This window comes from Lepidochelys kempii, chromosome 2 (assembly GCF_965140285.1).
Source record: "Lepidochelys kempii isolate rLepKem1 chromosome 2, rLepKem1.hap1, whole genome shotgun sequence".
In the NCBI taxonomy this organism is placed as follows: Eukaryota; Metazoa; Chordata; order Testudines; family Cheloniidae; genus Lepidochelys; species Lepidochelys kempii.
This window is the reverse complement of record NC_136381.1, coordinates 85,593,185-85,609,463: the sequence shown is the minus strand read 5'-3', so window position 1 is coordinate 85,609,463 and position 16,279 is coordinate 85,593,185. Positions and strand designations below refer to the sequence as shown.

Genomic DNA, 16,279 nt, shown 5'->3' with positions numbered 1-16,279 from the left:
CATGTTGACTGTTCCTGATCACCTTCCTCTCCTCCACGTGCTTCAAAATGGTTTCCTTGAGGACCTGCTCCATGATTTTTCCAGGGACTATATTATTATATACAGTATATATATATAGATAGTATATATATTGTGTAGATGTGGCCCACATAACACACAGAGACCACCCCATCCTCCCTTCAGTTCCTCTTTACCATCCCTGGTCAGTGGTGGCCATGTGCTGTCAGTTGTTCCTCTGTGAACATGCAGTTAGTGATTTTGGCTAGGTTTCAGAGTAGCAGCCATGTTAGTCTGTATCCGCAAAAAGAAAAGGAGTACTTGTGAAAGCTTAAGATCAAATAAATTTGTTAGTCTCTAAGGTGCCACAAGTATTCCTTTTGATTTTGGCTAGTTAGTAGTACTCATTTTGGGGGGTCCTCAAACTCCCTTTTCTTTCTTCCTTTCACTGTTGGTCAATCAGTGGATTCTGGGCAGCATAGGTTCCCTGGCTTCAAAGCTTGCTCTGAATGTCACAAGCCAGTGTCAGTGAGTGACCCTCACTCTTGCTGTCTGAAATGCTTGGAGGAGGATCACATCAGGACCAGGTGTCCAGTTTGCCAAGGCTTCAAGTCAACACCTAAGAAGCTAAGAGAAGAACGCTTCAGGTATATTCTGATGGATGCCACGCTTTCCCTGGCATTGGTCAGTTAGAAAGGAGTTTCTGCCCATCCAGGAGTGCTCTCCCAGCCTTCGTCAAAGCACTCCTCAGAAAGACATAAGCACTCAGAGCCCTCTCAACCTCTGAAGCCAAAGAAAGGGGTGGCTTCCACTTCAGAACTGAAGGTAGAGTGCCTGTCGTCTCACTGCCCCACAGTACCACTCCCTATTGGCTTAATCACAGCAGAGCCATTGAATCCAGTTACCAAGCCAGAACTGTCGAGGCCAGCTGCTCCTTTAGAGCAGGTATTAGACCATCACTCTTGATCACAGTGGGGCAAAGGTCTGTCTTGGTACTGACCACCCTGGAGGCCTACGCATCTGCAAAAGATCTCTTGAGCCTCTTGGTATGGCCCTCGCCAGTTATTCAGACTGATAACATCTAATCCAGTGACAACTAGGTTCTGAAAAGCTGTAGATAGACTTTTCACACCTTCTCTAGGGACCCTACTCCACAATCTGATTTGAATTTAACCATTAGCCTCCTGCTCATGGTTACAATTTTCAGTGAAGGGGGCCTTTTCGTAGCCACCATGTCCATGAAGAGAGTAGGAGAGCTGCATGCCTAGTAATGGATCCTTCAAACACTCTTTTCTTCAAGGACAAGGAACAGCTTAGGCCACATCCTAAATTTCTTTCAGAAGTAATATCTGACTTTAATCTCAGCCACTCTATTTATTTAAAAAGTAAAGGAGTACTTGTGGCACCTTAGAGACTAACCAATTTATCTGAGCAAAAGCTTTTGTGAGCTACAGCTATCTTCATCGGATGTAGCTCACGAAAGCTTATGCTCAGATAAATTGGTTAGTCTCTAAGGTGCCACAAGTACTCCTTTTCTTTTTGCGAATACAGACTAACATGGCTGCTACTCTGAAATCTATTTATTTACAGGTTTGCTTTCCAAAGCAAAAGTCTCAGACTCTGCATGTTTGCTAAGCCCAGACATTTTATCTAGACAGAGCAAAGCCCCTTCATGTATCTTCCCATCTGTTCATCTCCTACCCATAACAAATGAGGGGGCATCCTGTGATGGCACAACGGTTGCACAAATGGATCACCAGCTGTATTGCCATGTACTACAATGCCAAGGATTGCATCCAATGAAGTGAGCGGTAGCTCATGAAAGCTTATGCTCAAATAAATTTGTTAGTCTCTAAGGTGCCACAAGTACTCCTTTTCTTAATGCTAAGGATGTTACTCCTCCAGAAAAATTGTCAACCAGAGCTCACTCAGCATCCATGACGTTTATGAGTAAGGTCCTGATGGTAGACATTTGCAGAGCAGCAATGTAGTCCACAGTCCATACTGTTGCTAGACTTTATGCACTTATTCACACATCAAGGGAAGATGCTAATGTAGGGAAAGCCGTTCTCATGTTCCTCTTCCAGTGAGACTCCCAGCCCCACTTTCACTGGAAACTGCTTGTGAATCACCTAATTTAATGGACATATGCAGTCACTCAAAAAAGAAAGAACACTTACCTTCTTAACTGATGAAGTGAGCTGTAGCTCACGAAAGCTTATGCTCTAATAAATTGGTTAGTCTCTAAGGTGCCACAAGTACTCCTTTTCTTTTTACCTTATTAACTGTTGTTCTTTGAGATATGTTGCATACATCCATGACACGACCCACCCTACTTCCCCCAAAGCACCAGAGTCTTTTGTTTAAGGATCCAGTATGAAGGAACTGAGAAGGGATGGGGGGCTCCCTACCCTTTATACCCTCATCTTGGAGCACAAGGAGCAGCAGGGTGCAGGCATGCCACCCATATGATACCATTAGGCAAAACTTCCTGGCATCGGTGCATGAAACATACATACACATCTAGTGTCATGGACATGTGCATCACATTTGGAAGAACAATGGTTACAAACAGGGGCAGCTAAGTTCAAACTCTATAAAACAAGAGGGGGAAAGGTTTTGTCCTACAATGCTTTTATATTTTAGTCTGGCTCTGTAGTTCAGGGGTTTTTTTAAAAAAAAGATGGATCGGAAATGGGAAAAATAGGAAGGAAATTTTTAAAACAATCTTGTCCTTTTGAGGTGACGTTTTTGATGAACAGGTCAAATCAGCAGGTTCCCAATCTCAGAGAAAGCAGATGCAGTGGCCTAGTTGGTTGCTAATATACCTCACACTCTTATCATGTATAGAAAAGTCAACTAAATGGGATAAAGTGGGATATCGTCAGAAAACATGCTCTTCTAAAAATATTTGCTTCTGTTATATTAGTAAATTTCACTTCTCAAATGAAATGAATTTCACTCCTGAAATTCACTACATTAATTAAACACCAGTGTTGTACACACAAAGATTCCATTACTGTGACAAACTACCTTTGAATTGTATGACTATCTAATTGTTTTATGTTGAGGGGTTTTAATAATTCTGTTCCCTGATAATTCTAGGATGGGACTGATTTCATCTACACCGTTCCTGTGTTCCAAAAGCCTGCCTGACCCAAATTTAGGCCAAACCATCTTGAATCATTGCTCTTATCAGATCTCAAAAGCTAAACAAAGTTAAGCTGGTTAGCACTTTGATGGGAGATCTCTACAAAACAAAGGTAGCAGCAGGAAGTTGGGTTGGTGATTCACTAAGTTGCACTCTTCCCTCTGCATCAATTAAGCATGTCTGCACTTGGAAATTTACTAAAATAGCTATAGAATAAGTGGCTGTATGAACACTTATTCCAGAATAAGAGTTCCTTTTCCATTTTGAAAGTGATAATTATTCTGGAATAACTATTTAAGTAAATTTCCAACTGTAGACAAGCCCTAATGAACCAGTGCTTCAGTGTGGTGCCCAGGCGAGATTGCATTTGAGCAGTGGGTGACACTAATGTGATTTTTAGATATATGTGGTGTATATATCCTTTCAGATCCTTTATGATAAAAGGTGCTAGACAAATGTAAATTATATGATCATTATTACTAACCTGAGCTGGTTGAATTACTCATTGTGACTAACATTCATTGCAAATTTATCCCTTTTCCCTGATTGCAGATGCTTCATTGATTTTTATAAATCTATTTGTTGTTCATAATTAGTCCACAAGCAGTTTATCAAACAAATTTTAGTCTGTGGATTATTCATGAACTGTTCACTATTTGTCCTTTGTGTTCTGTGATTGGTCATCTACCAATGGTAATGTTTCCTCTCCCTGATTGGATGAGAATAACAAATAGTGAATAAACTCATGCCAGAGTTGGCATGCACATATAGGTGTCAATCTGTAAAACAGCCATTCCCAAAACATTAATGCAAACAAAAATTCAAGTCACACAAATGTTTGCAAATGGCAAACAACAAAAGGTGTGAGCATGGTCAAATAGAACAGCTGTTTCAAATCTGAATCAGTGGTGGCTGGCACTGTTTTGCAGTATTCTACCAGCTCTCTCAATATTCTGCTGTAATCTCTGTTTTATAATTTCTGTAGGAAAGTAAAAAGAAATGTTGAATTATGTGATTAGTTATGGCTAACTGATTTGGACACAGGATCCAGACTTGAAGGTAGAGGATGCTTTCTCTTTTAAATTCCATGTGTTCTACCTTCCTCAGCCAGCATCAAAGGTTGTCTTCTGGGGCAGCACTGGCCAGTGAAGTCCCAGAATATGAAATATTGACTGCAGAAGAGACACCAGACCTAGAGAAAGAATATATTTGTGTAGATAGTGGGACCTGTTAGAGGTGGGACTCAGGAAGAGGAAGCAAAGAGCCAGTGCTGAAAGTTGTGGGGAGAGAAAGGAAAAATGGGAGAAAGAAAAGGTGTTTTATTTGAAAATCTGATTCAGTCTTCCTCTCACCTTAGTTTACAAAAATGTGTTACAAGCATTTGTGGGATTCTATGAATTTGTGGGATTAATTTTGCAGGAGTTTGCAAAGATTTTATGTGAGTTTGTGATCTCCACAAGTGTTTCCATAGGTTAAAAATGGTCTAAATAGTTCAAATTGTCAACGTCCAATGTATTTTTATTTGGGGGGGAGGGGTGTATCTTTTAACTGATGGCCCAGCCTTAACTTTCAATTATGCAAGCATAAAAATGTATCTTTAGGTTCCTATATTCATGTGAATTTCAGAAATCCTGAAACAATTGTGTTGGGTAGGGGTGAATGAGGGATAGTGTTCATCCAGGCTGAATTCCTAAATCTTTGCTTTAGATAAGTTGCAGTTGAATCTTGTGGGGCAAATTGGGTTGGAGCGGAGGGGGATGAAGAGAGAGAAATATATAATCAAATCATCAACAGTCTCTCTACTATAATGGTGCTACTTTGTAATGCTGGGAACTATGGTAAGTATACCTTGGGTTTTGCCACGGGAATGACATGAGATACATTCAAATTTCGGGGCAGCATGTTCATCATCTTGACAAAATTTAAAATTCCTTTGTTGTGAAATTGACATTATTTTTAAAAAATTATGAAGGTAGATAAAGTGTAGCTGGCAGCCCATTATCACAGGCAGCTGATGCTGAGTATGTAGCCTGCACAGAAGTTACAAGATTTTATGTCTGAAGTCTCTTACATGCAGTGGATTCGAATTTCCTCAGGGACCCCAGGCTCCCACTCCCCCCATTGCATAACCCATTTTACATGCATTTCTTCAGGGATATTGTTGGGGTTAGGGGGAAAAAAAGAAAATGTCTTTCACTCAGCTCTTGTTGAGGCTGGTTTTACCCTTTCTCTTTTCGTGTTTCCCAGGATCCCAATCCTTCCTTGTCTAAATCTTTTACTTTCTGAAACAACAGGGAGTGGCTACTGCCCTTGTGTTAGCCCAGGATTCCAGACAATAGGTGATTTCTGAGCTGTGAGTTATTGAAATGGTCTTATCTGTTTCCTGGGGTGATAGTAAAAGAGATGTCAATATAACCTCTTTTGTGCTGGTGACATTCAATGACATGACACCTGCAATGACACCTGCAAGGTGCTGAGCACTGTAGCTCTGATCCAGCAAAGCACTTAAGCATGTGACTAGACCCATTCGCTTCAAGAGGATTACTCATATGCTTAAAGTTAAGCAGGTGCTTAAGTGCTTTGCTGGATCAGGGCCAAAGTGCTCAGCACTGTGAAGAAGCCCTAGGAAAACTCTCTTTCAACATAATCAAGTAGTTTGCTAAAGAATAATATAGGCAGCTACTTAAAATATTAAACTGCATCTTACATACTTTATGCTAAATAACTTGTTTATTAAGTTTATCTAACAAAAAAAACAACAACGAGGAGTCCTTGTGGCACCTTACAGACTAACAAATTTATTTGGGCATAAGCTTTCGTGGGCTAAAACCCACTTTATCAGATGCATGGAGTGGAAAATAGAGTACGCAGGTATAAATACACAGCACATGAAAAGACAGGAGGGGGGGGGGGGTCAGTGCTAACGAGGCCAATTCAATCATGGTAGATGTGGTCCATTCCCAGCAGCTGTCAAGAAGGTGTGAGTATCAACAGAGGGAAAATTAATTTTTTTAGTGACCCAGCCACTCCCAGTCTTTATTTGGGCCTAATTTGATGGTGTCAAGTTTGCAAATTAATTCCAGTTCTGCAGTTTCTCACTGAAGTCTGTTTTTGAAGTTCTTTTGTTGAAGAATGGCCACTTTTAAGTCTGTTATTGAGTGTCCAGGGAGATTGAAGTGCTCTCCTACTGGTTTTGAATGTTACAATTCTTGATGTCTGATTTGTGTCCATTTATTCGTTCGTGTAGAGACTGTCCAGTTTGTCCAATGTACATGGCAGAGGGGCATTGCTGGCACATGATGGCATATGTCTGAACAACCTCAGTGCTGACAAACATACAATTCTTATGGAACAATACACACTCCTAAGTTCACTACATGTATCTAAATATATCTATCACATGTATAACTTCTCTAAGATGAGGTTCTACTCTGAAAAGCAAATTCGTAAAAATGGCCTCATTTTTATTGTGTTTCAGAGATTTCTGGATCAAAGGTGTTCAGTTTACAGGTAAAAAATATGCCAGTTCTGCAAACTCAGCCTGGGATCTAAAAGTGAAGCTGGGTTCTTTCCATTCCATGCACTGTCATCAGTAATACAAGTTCATTTACACCTGTACAGACTTCAGTGGGGTAGCACAGGTATAATTTGTTAGAATTTAGGGCTTGTCAACACACAAAAGTTGTACCAATGTAGCTAAGTCTGTTTCGAAACCAATAAACTGAGTTCAGTTGGGGTCAATTTCTTGTGTGGACACTTTTATTTCAGCCCGATTTTGATTTAGTTTAATTTTTAATAGCCTAATCCAGAATAAAATTATCCATGCAAGAGGTTGGTTTGGACCAATTTAACCTAATTGGTTTCTAAAGCGGTTTACTTAAATTGGTGCTCAAACAATGGATAGACCATCCCCTTGAAACAATTCTGTTCATGATGCACACAATAAAATAGAATCATGCTCATTCCATCATAATTGAATTGGCGTTGCAGGGCTATTGGGAGTAAAAAACGGTAAAAATTTGTGTTTTGTTGCTAACGTCAGCAGTAATTACTCTGAATTCACAAATGGCGCTGTTCTTTTGAGGAGGAGGAAGGAGCAGTTGTTATATTTGCATTCAGCGAAGAATCAGCAGTGGTTACCAACCGGTAGATCACAATTGACTGGTTGATCCTGGAGCCTCTGACAGTCGATCACGATCTCTGGCCACTAAAAGTCCAACAGCACAGCAGGGCTAAGGCAGGCTCCCTGCCTTCCCTGGCCCGATGCTGCTCCTGGTAGCTGTTGTCACATCCCTGCAGCCGCGTGGCCCCTTGGGGGGAGGGGTGCAGGGAGTCGCCACATGTTGTTCCTGTCTGCAGGCACCGCCCCCGCAGCTCCCATTGGCTGGAATGGGGAACTGTGGCCAATGGGAGCTGCGGGTTGGTGCCTTGAGCCACACTGCCCACTCCCCAGGGGCCGCAGCGACCTGCTGGCTGCTTCTAGGAGTGATGCGGGGCCAGGGCAGACAGGGAGCCTGCCTTAACCCCGCTGCGCTGCTGCCTGGGAGCCACCTGAGGTAAGCACTGCCCAGAGGGAGTCTGCACCCCTCCCACACCCCAACCACCTGCCCCAGCCTTGAGTCCCCTCCCAGAGCCAGCACCCCAAACACCCTCCTGCACCCTAACCCCTTGCCCCAGGCTCAGCCCAGAGCCCACACTCCGAACTCCTCAACCCCAGCCCAGTGAGTGAGGGTGGGGGAGAGCGAGCGATGGTGGGAGGGGGCTGGAGGGAGCAGGGTGGGGCCTCAGGGAAGGGGCGGGGTAGATTCTGGATTGCGCTTAAATTCAAAAAGTGATTTTGTGTGTAAAAAGGTTGGAGATCACTGCTTTAAATTGTCAATAGTCCAGTTAAAGATGGTTGTTGTGAAGTGGTTAAAGCAGTCCATGCTTGCAGTGAAGTACTTAAAACACAGATGGACAGATATGTTAATATCCAACCCGATTATCTGTGAGTAATTTGATCATATGGCGTCTAATTGGCTAAATCAAGTAATCTAGTACCTGAAAGACACATGAATTCTTGTGACTGTATGCAAAGACATTACCTATAGATTTTTCGCGGTTCCCAAACGTTTGTACCATTGACTGACCCTTTCCACACTGCAAGCTTCTGAGTACAACATCCCCTCCCTTCTAAATTAAAACACATTTTATAAAAACACTATTATAAATGCTGGAAGTGAAGCGGGGTTTGGGGGTGGAGGCTGACAGCTCGCTAGCCCCACGTAATAACCTCACGACCCCCCGAAGGGTCATGACCGCCAGTTTGAGAACCCCATTCTAGTCTGACCTCCTGTATAAATAACATAGGCCATAGAATAGAATTCCTGCATCGAGGCCAATTACTGCTGGTAGAGCTAGCTATTTCTAAAATGACTGGCTGAAATTGCAGCTTTGATTGTTTCATCAGCATTCATCAGGTAGAGAGGAGATAACAGAAGAGCAGCAAGAACAAAAAATTGCTCCTTAGTTGAACTGTGAAGGAGGTCATGACCTGCAGTGCTTTCTTTTATGAGAAGTTTAGTAAATGATGAGCCTGATTCTGAGCTCCTTACAGGACTATTAACCAGTTTCACTGAACTTAGTTCTGATTTACATTGGCTACCCGTATGTTGACTGTGGCCCCTTATACATTTTAAGTATTCTTTCCAGTTGTGTGTAAAGGGGGGCATGGGTGAAAATGGCTAATGCCATAATCTTTTCATGCACATATTGAATAAAAATGATTAAAATGGCACCTAAGTTGCACCTGAAAAAAATATAGACTTATACAATAAAGTAACTGCACTTAGAATCCGCATTGGCATGCTCAGAATGGGTATTGTGGCATAGAAACAGGTGCTTGTTTCTGCTAGATTTCAAAAGTGCTCAGCAACCACAGTTGGGGTCAGATTTTTGACAGGGTTCTGCTCCCATTTAGGCATCTAAATAAGGTTTAATGTCAAGTGCTCAGCTGGATTCCACACACCCAAATATCTCCCATTGTGACACACACGGCCAGATTTTCATAAAAGTGTAGCGCTCAATGTGCTAGGTCACCATTAGGGCCCAGTTTTCAAAAGAGCTCAGCTCTTATTTAGGTGTCAACATAAGCGACCAGATTTTCAAAACCAGTTTGGGTGCTGAGCGGTTTTGAAAATCTGGCCCTAATTGTGGGTGCTGAGCACTTGAAAAAAAAGTCCAGCCCCAGGGTTGCCACCTCCAGGATACAGAAAACCAGCTGCCGGCCACCCCCACCAACAAAAGGAGTCCTAGTGTCAACTATGACTAATTTCCCCCCGCCCTGTCTCCCCTCCCGTTCCTTATCCCTGCCTCCTGGTGAGCATCGGGTCCATCCTACTTCCCAACCCCCAGTGCCTAAGGAGCCACAACGGTTTCAGCAGGTTGAGGACCTGGCCCAGAGAGGGAGACCCAGGTGCTGTCCATGTTCCTACCATGTGACATGCATAGCAGTTACAAGCCTGCTGTGTGGATGCACAGCTTACAGGGAACATTGGTCCCAAGTGAGGGGGAAAAGGGTCATTAAAGCTTTTCACCAGAAAGTGGCAAAGTAATACAAAAACTGGTAATCTTATCCAAAGCTGAGTTATTCTGAAAGTGGGCCCGTGGTATATGCATATGCAGGTTTTTGACACTCAAATACCTGTTTGTGCATACTTTGAAAATTTAGCCCATTTCAATTTATTGACAATATTACCTGATAGAAAGTGCTGGGAACTCTTTGCTGTTTATGTGCATTGTAGTAAAACGTAACACAAATAAAATACCAGTGTCCAATAAAGGGTTTTGCTGGAGACATGCAGCTCCTAGAAGATGTACAGGAAAAGGACCTGATCTCTTTAAAAAGCAGGTTATTACATTCATCAACTGCAGTGTTATTAACTCCCATTTTTAATATAGTTTCGTCTCTTCACTCTAAAAGCTTTTTTTATTGAACAAATTTATGGTATTCAAAAAAGTTTTTCAATTTCTTACTGTAATGTTTGTGACCACGTTTAAGTTCTTTAAGGTACTTAAAGGTACTTTTCAAGGTACTTTTCAAGGACTCTTTTTCATCTAATATTTCATATATTGCTCTTGTCTTCTTCAAATAAATCAATGGGGTTTGAGGAGGAATTTAAGTTCAGAAAGAATTAAGAAAGCTCACTGAATTAAGCTGTAGCTCAAACGGCGTTTCCCTGATTAGCTCAGTTTAACACTGTAAAGTTGAAAAGAGAGGGTAAATAATTTACAGACTGACTAAACAGGACAGTAATGCTGGATTCCACACACACAACCCCCTGTTGCAGCCTTGTGTAATGATTTCATACCTTATGTCAACTAACAGAAGTAACAGTCTTCTGTTTTTTCTTCCCTTCCCAACACACCCCAATTTCACTGAGCATAGAGGTTTGTTTTTTATTGTGTATAACCTGCCACAGTGGTTTTAAACCAGTTTCCTTTCGAGAGAATCTGTCTGGAAGAGTGCCACATTATTGTTTTATAGTGGTTCTGTGATTCTGCTGTTCTCAACTTCTTTTTTCCCAGGTGGTTTACCAGTAGCCAAAGGTTAATGAGAAGTCATCAGCCTGAGTGAATTCCCATTCAGTAGTCCATTGATGTATGTAGGTTACTGGCTGATTTGATGTTATCCATAGAGTCCTTGTGTAAAGTAGAAACTCTCTCTTTCTCTCTCTCTCTCTCTCTCTAAATAGTTTAATATTCCTCAGACAATTACTGGCTGGCACAGGTCAAAGCAGAGGCGAGTGCCATTCATTTGCTTTGTTACTTCACTAGACAGGATGTTAACGCAAATGCACTCATTTTCATTCACTGAGATGAATTGTGGATTTGACCATGCACAGTATACAGATCTATTTTATCTATGTCCTTCAGATAAGAGAAAATCAAAGTCGTAACTACTTGAAACCCTTAAAGATTACATTGCATTTTTTTCATGAGTAAGGTGTTATACTCTGTTCTAGCCGAGTTGTAATTTAGATAACTACATTCAGTCTACATAAAACTCCCCCTACAGTTTCAATTGTGTATGGGTTTCTTTACTTCCCCTACAGCTGTTGTGTAATGTCTGCTGTGTACTGTTAACCTTCTGCTCTGTTTCAGCACAAGGGGGCTAAATTTCAGTAACAAGTGAATGACGTGTGCATATAATTCCTTATATGTAATTATTAGATGGTAGCAATATCCATGTAATAAATTGCACATAGACTCCTTTCGTGGCCTCACTTGCACTCCACACACTAATTTATCTCTGCAGGGACAGTGATTACATTTCTGAACATCACAGCAGCTTCAAACAGCTAAGGGGGGGAAAGAAAAAAACATGCCAGAGAAATATTTTCATCTTTTCTGCTCAGTACAGTTTGAGTTGCAGGGTAGCCTTATTCAGCCTTATAGTTGTGACAAGTTTCTGGTCTCATTTCTTGCTTCACTGCAGGGCTAGAAATTGCTGCTCTATGTGACATGTAAGCATACCCAGAATACATGATGGCTTTACTGGCTCTCATTTGGGATGATACCCATAACTGACACTGATATGCTCACAGTCAATTTAGAATATCTTATGGAAGGCTTTATTTCAATTTTATTTTTAATTATAAAGCTTTGCTGCCTCAGCAGCCGTCTGCCATTCAGAAATAAGGAAGTTTTTTTTATTAAGAAAGCATAAACATTGAATGTGTACTATCAAAAGTATATAAAATATGTGCCCAAACCAAAATTCCAGTTCCTGGCACTCCCCCACACTTGGATGGAACAGGGTAGAGTGTGGGTAGGAGAGAAGGAGGTTGACATCTTAGTTGTAATCCACATTTCGTGTCTGGGTCCTATCTCTGTAACAGGCCAAATCAAAACCCTAAGCCCAAATACCCTGGAATTTGGGGAGTTTTCGAATCTGAATTACGACTCTCAGGCTGGTTTCTTAGTTTGTAAGATCTTTACCAGTGGGTCCCTGTCTACCCACGTGCTGTACAGCATCTGGGTGGGATATATGGGCACTACGTAATACAGTACAGATATTTAACAATAGTTAAATGAGAAAAGTGGCCACCATCTATAGGTTATGTGGCCAAGTAACTATGTTTACCTTATAGTTTAATAATTTGTGTTATATAAGTACTGATTAACCCTTTTACTGCACCCTGTAAATTGTGGACTTAATTGCTCCCCCTCCCCCTCCCCCCCCCGCCATGAGACAGTGACTATTAGTTACTTAACTTTAAATCTGCATTCACTTATTCTTCCTTTTGCTAACCATGCTTATGTGAAATTGTCAAATTAGACAGGGAATTGCATGGCTTACATATCTTCTCATTTGCACTGTCCAAAATACTGTCTGAAACTGATCCCATTGCACAGCTCAATCTGTCTGCCTGCGGGTTTAGTAAAGCACCCATCACTGGTTTATACAACAAGCCTGTGATTGCATGCTCGTGTTTGTTCCCTAGCATTCTTCTCCCTAGTGAGCTTGTTTAAACAACAGAAGTGCTCTTACAATGAAAAGTTTGAATTCAAGTCTTGATATTAAGCAAGCCTGGGGTTTTTTTTAAACCATTGGACTTCCTTCTGGCCTGGGCGGTTGACACTCCTTGTTGCAAATTCCTGTCCTGTGAGTTAGTACTTCGGAAACATTAGCTAGTAAAAGAAACACTCTCACTTCTTTTCCACCTTGGAAAAAATTCTGTCCCACCAGGTATTTGGGATCAAAATATCACAAGTAGTCATGCCACAAAAATAGGAAAAGAGCAAAAATAATGATTAGGACATTTTTCGTTAGTCCATTAATACAAATGGGAATGATGGGCCTGATCCAAACCTCACTGAAGTCGGTAGGAATCTTTGCACTGACTTCACTGGTTGGATCAGGTCCTACGTATGCCCCGGAAGGAAAGAATAGACTCTTTTGCAGACTCTGGGCCTTATATGATAATATGATAGCTTTGTATCTAGAAAACCATAGTAATGTTCTGGGTTTGGGTGAAGGATTTCCTGTCTTTGTCACTCATCCACCAGTGTGCAACCTTCTCCCTCAAAGCCCACCTTCCTAGTGGTCTTTTCTGGCAGAGGAGAGCAGGGTGGGATTCTCTTTGGCCCCCACTAACACAGCTCCTGGCATAGCCAGGAAATCAACATGATGCTCTCCCACACTGACTGACCACTCAGTCCCAATTGGGCTAGGCAGAGTGCCAGGTTTTTTAGTATTTTTAAACACCTTTTTAATATTCAAATGTGGTAGCAAACATAAAAGCCAAATGCCTTTTTAGACCCTACCGGTTGCCATATCACAAGTTGCCAGGTTCTTGAAAGTGATTGGGAAGAACAATGAGGAACAAAGTCCATTTGCTTGTTATGTTGCAGACTTTTGAAGGGCTCAGTCAGCTCTGACATTTAGAGAGCAGCTGCTACAGATTGCAGGTTTTGCATTGTTTTGTTGTAGTTTCAGCAAAGGAGTGGCAGCAGCTTACATCACTTCCAGTAATGAAGTGCCTGGGGCTTTTTTATGGCTTGCACTCTGCCTGGATTTGCTCAGTATGTGCCTTGTGACTCCAGGAAAATAAGGCTATGTATTGACTTGTTAAAACAACTTTGTCTTTTTCTTCTTCTGTTTCTTTTTACAATTTCAGCATATGACTTCTTGATTCTTTGCTCCTCTCGAGAACAGTGCTGTGTTTAACTAGATGCAGGCATGTTTCCTCACAGTGTGAACTGTTTTCCCCATTGGATGCATTGAGCAGTGGAATAAAATACTTCTAAACCAGATGCTTACGTGCTCTCAGGAAGTGCCAGACTGCTGGTATATACCACCATATAGTAGATATTGTTTATTGGCTTCTTTTTTTAGTGTGAGGTGACAAGTGATAAGGCAGTGTGTGTTATTAGTGCTTCCTTTCTATTTTGGAGGATCTTACCCCATTTGAGACCTCTCCTCAAGGTTTTTCATGGTTTCTCCATCTATTAAATAGGGAAAATTACATGTACCTTGCTGGGGTATTATGAGAATTAATTATTTAACGGGCCAAATTCACTCCCTCTGATACAGGGAAGTGCAAATTGCTGTGCCTCCAGGGGGGATCATCCAAAGTATTGTCACTAACACTTCAAGAAAAAAGAACAGGAGGACTTGTGACACCTTAGAGACTAACCCATTTATCTGAGCATAAGCTTTCGTGAACTCACATAAATGGGTTAGTCTCTAAGGTGCCACAAGTCCTCCTTTTCTTTTTGCGAATACAGACTAACACGGCTGCTACTCTGAAACCTAACACTCCAAGGACATTCTCCTGGCCATTAAGCAGCTCAGTCACTTCTGGTGCAGATGTGTTTCATCAGCACACAAACCACATTCTCTGTTATTCTTTTTAGGTCCATCTGCATGTGCTTCATCAACAGCTGTTAACTCTCCTGAACATCAGTAGGTTTTGCATCATAAATGCGGTGCTGCTTTTGGCTGCTCCAGAACTGGTCAAGGGTTATATAATATTCAGTTCTGTTCAGAAATTGTTACCTTTTCTTTAGCACCACCAACTTGTCCTTTCAAGGGCTGTTTAAACCAGACCTTAGTTCACATAGAAAACTACTAACTGCACTGTTTTTAAAATATTAGGAGCTTGTTTTTATCCATTCCCCCCACACTACCTCCATCCCACAAAGAATTTGTAGTTTCTGGTGGATACATCACAAATCAGGGCTTGTCTTGACTACGGGGGTCAGTCGACCTAAGTTACGTTACTCCAGCTATGTGAATAAGCTCCACTCCAGCTGGAGTCGACGTAGCTTAGGTTGACTTATCCCAGTGTCTTCACTGCGCTGCTTCGACGGGAGACGCTCTCTGGTCAACTTCCCTTACTCTTCTCGGAGAGCTGGATGGCGTTGACCAGAGAGCGTTCTGCCACTGATTTAGCGGGTGTTCACTAGCTCCACTAGATCGATCCCTGCTTCATCGACTGCAGCAGCGTTGAACTCCCTGTAGTGAAGACCAGCCCCAATCACAGTTTGCTTTATTATACTTTCAAAACCCTAACTACTACAGTGAGCTTTTCTTTTTCCATCCTTGTTTCACATGCTTGATGAATCCACTGATGGAGAATTTTATATTTGCAGACATATTACCAGAAATACTGGAATTCTTTAAAAAATAAAATAAAAAAAAATCCATATGTGATTTCATGACCTGGTGATGCCTTTTACTCCACAGCAAAGAAAATGCATTCATACAGCCATCAAAAAGATATCAGTTGTGTGGATCTGGGTTAGCCAAATTAATGCCATAATGGCTTCTGGCTCAACAAACATATAGTTCAAACAGGCAGCAGAACAGTTGTAGTACAGTTACCTTTTATGTGGGTGGCACAGATATCTGCCAGTTAAGAGGCTCTGATAAGTCATTTCTTGTCTTGGGATTGTTGTTAATAATAATGTGTATGAACATGTTTGCATCTGAACTATGCACAGATTAGTGCCTGTATTTATTTTCTTTAAAATAAAATATGGCTTCACTGGGTTTTGGTTCCTAATAATCTTTTTTCTCATTTTAGAGCATCCCACGATTTCACTAACACAGAGCAGCCAAATGGCCTTTGAGGATAGATTTTTATTTATTTCTTTAATTTTGTATGCACAGGCCAAAATTCTCAAACCTGGGGGAACCTAAAGTTAGGCTTCCAAATTCATATTCAGGCACCTGAATAAAAGTGGTCTGACCTTCTGAAAAGCAGGGCACCACAATCCCAATGAATGATGATCTTTTTTTATAGGCCCCAGTACAGCAAACACTGATCGAACTTCTCACAGTGTGTAAAATTAAAGAGTGCATAAACCTTTGCAAAATTGGGGCCGTCATTAGCACAGGAGAAATCTGTGATAATGGTTGGCAATATGTTTGGGTTATTTTAAGTGGCTTCTACAGTGATTTTTCATGTTTAATAAATATTTCAAAGAGACCTGAGGACCACGGCAAAGAATGAGAACATCTATTGTATTCAGATGCATAGACATAGGTTTACATATAATTAGTGGTAACAGACTTTACCTTAAATGCTCTTTGATTTTCTTAGGCCAAGCCTATACTATGGGGACTGTACTGGCATTGCTATG

The 16,279-nt window shown here is 41.4% G+C and overlaps 1 protein-coding gene across 10 annotated transcripts in view; it reads left to right on the top strand.

Moving 5' to 3' along the window:
* DLGAP1 (DLG associated protein 1) overlaps positions 1–16,279 on the top strand; it is a 634,214-nt gene that overhangs the window by 574,150 nt on the left and 43,785 nt on the right. The window lies entirely within an intron of this gene.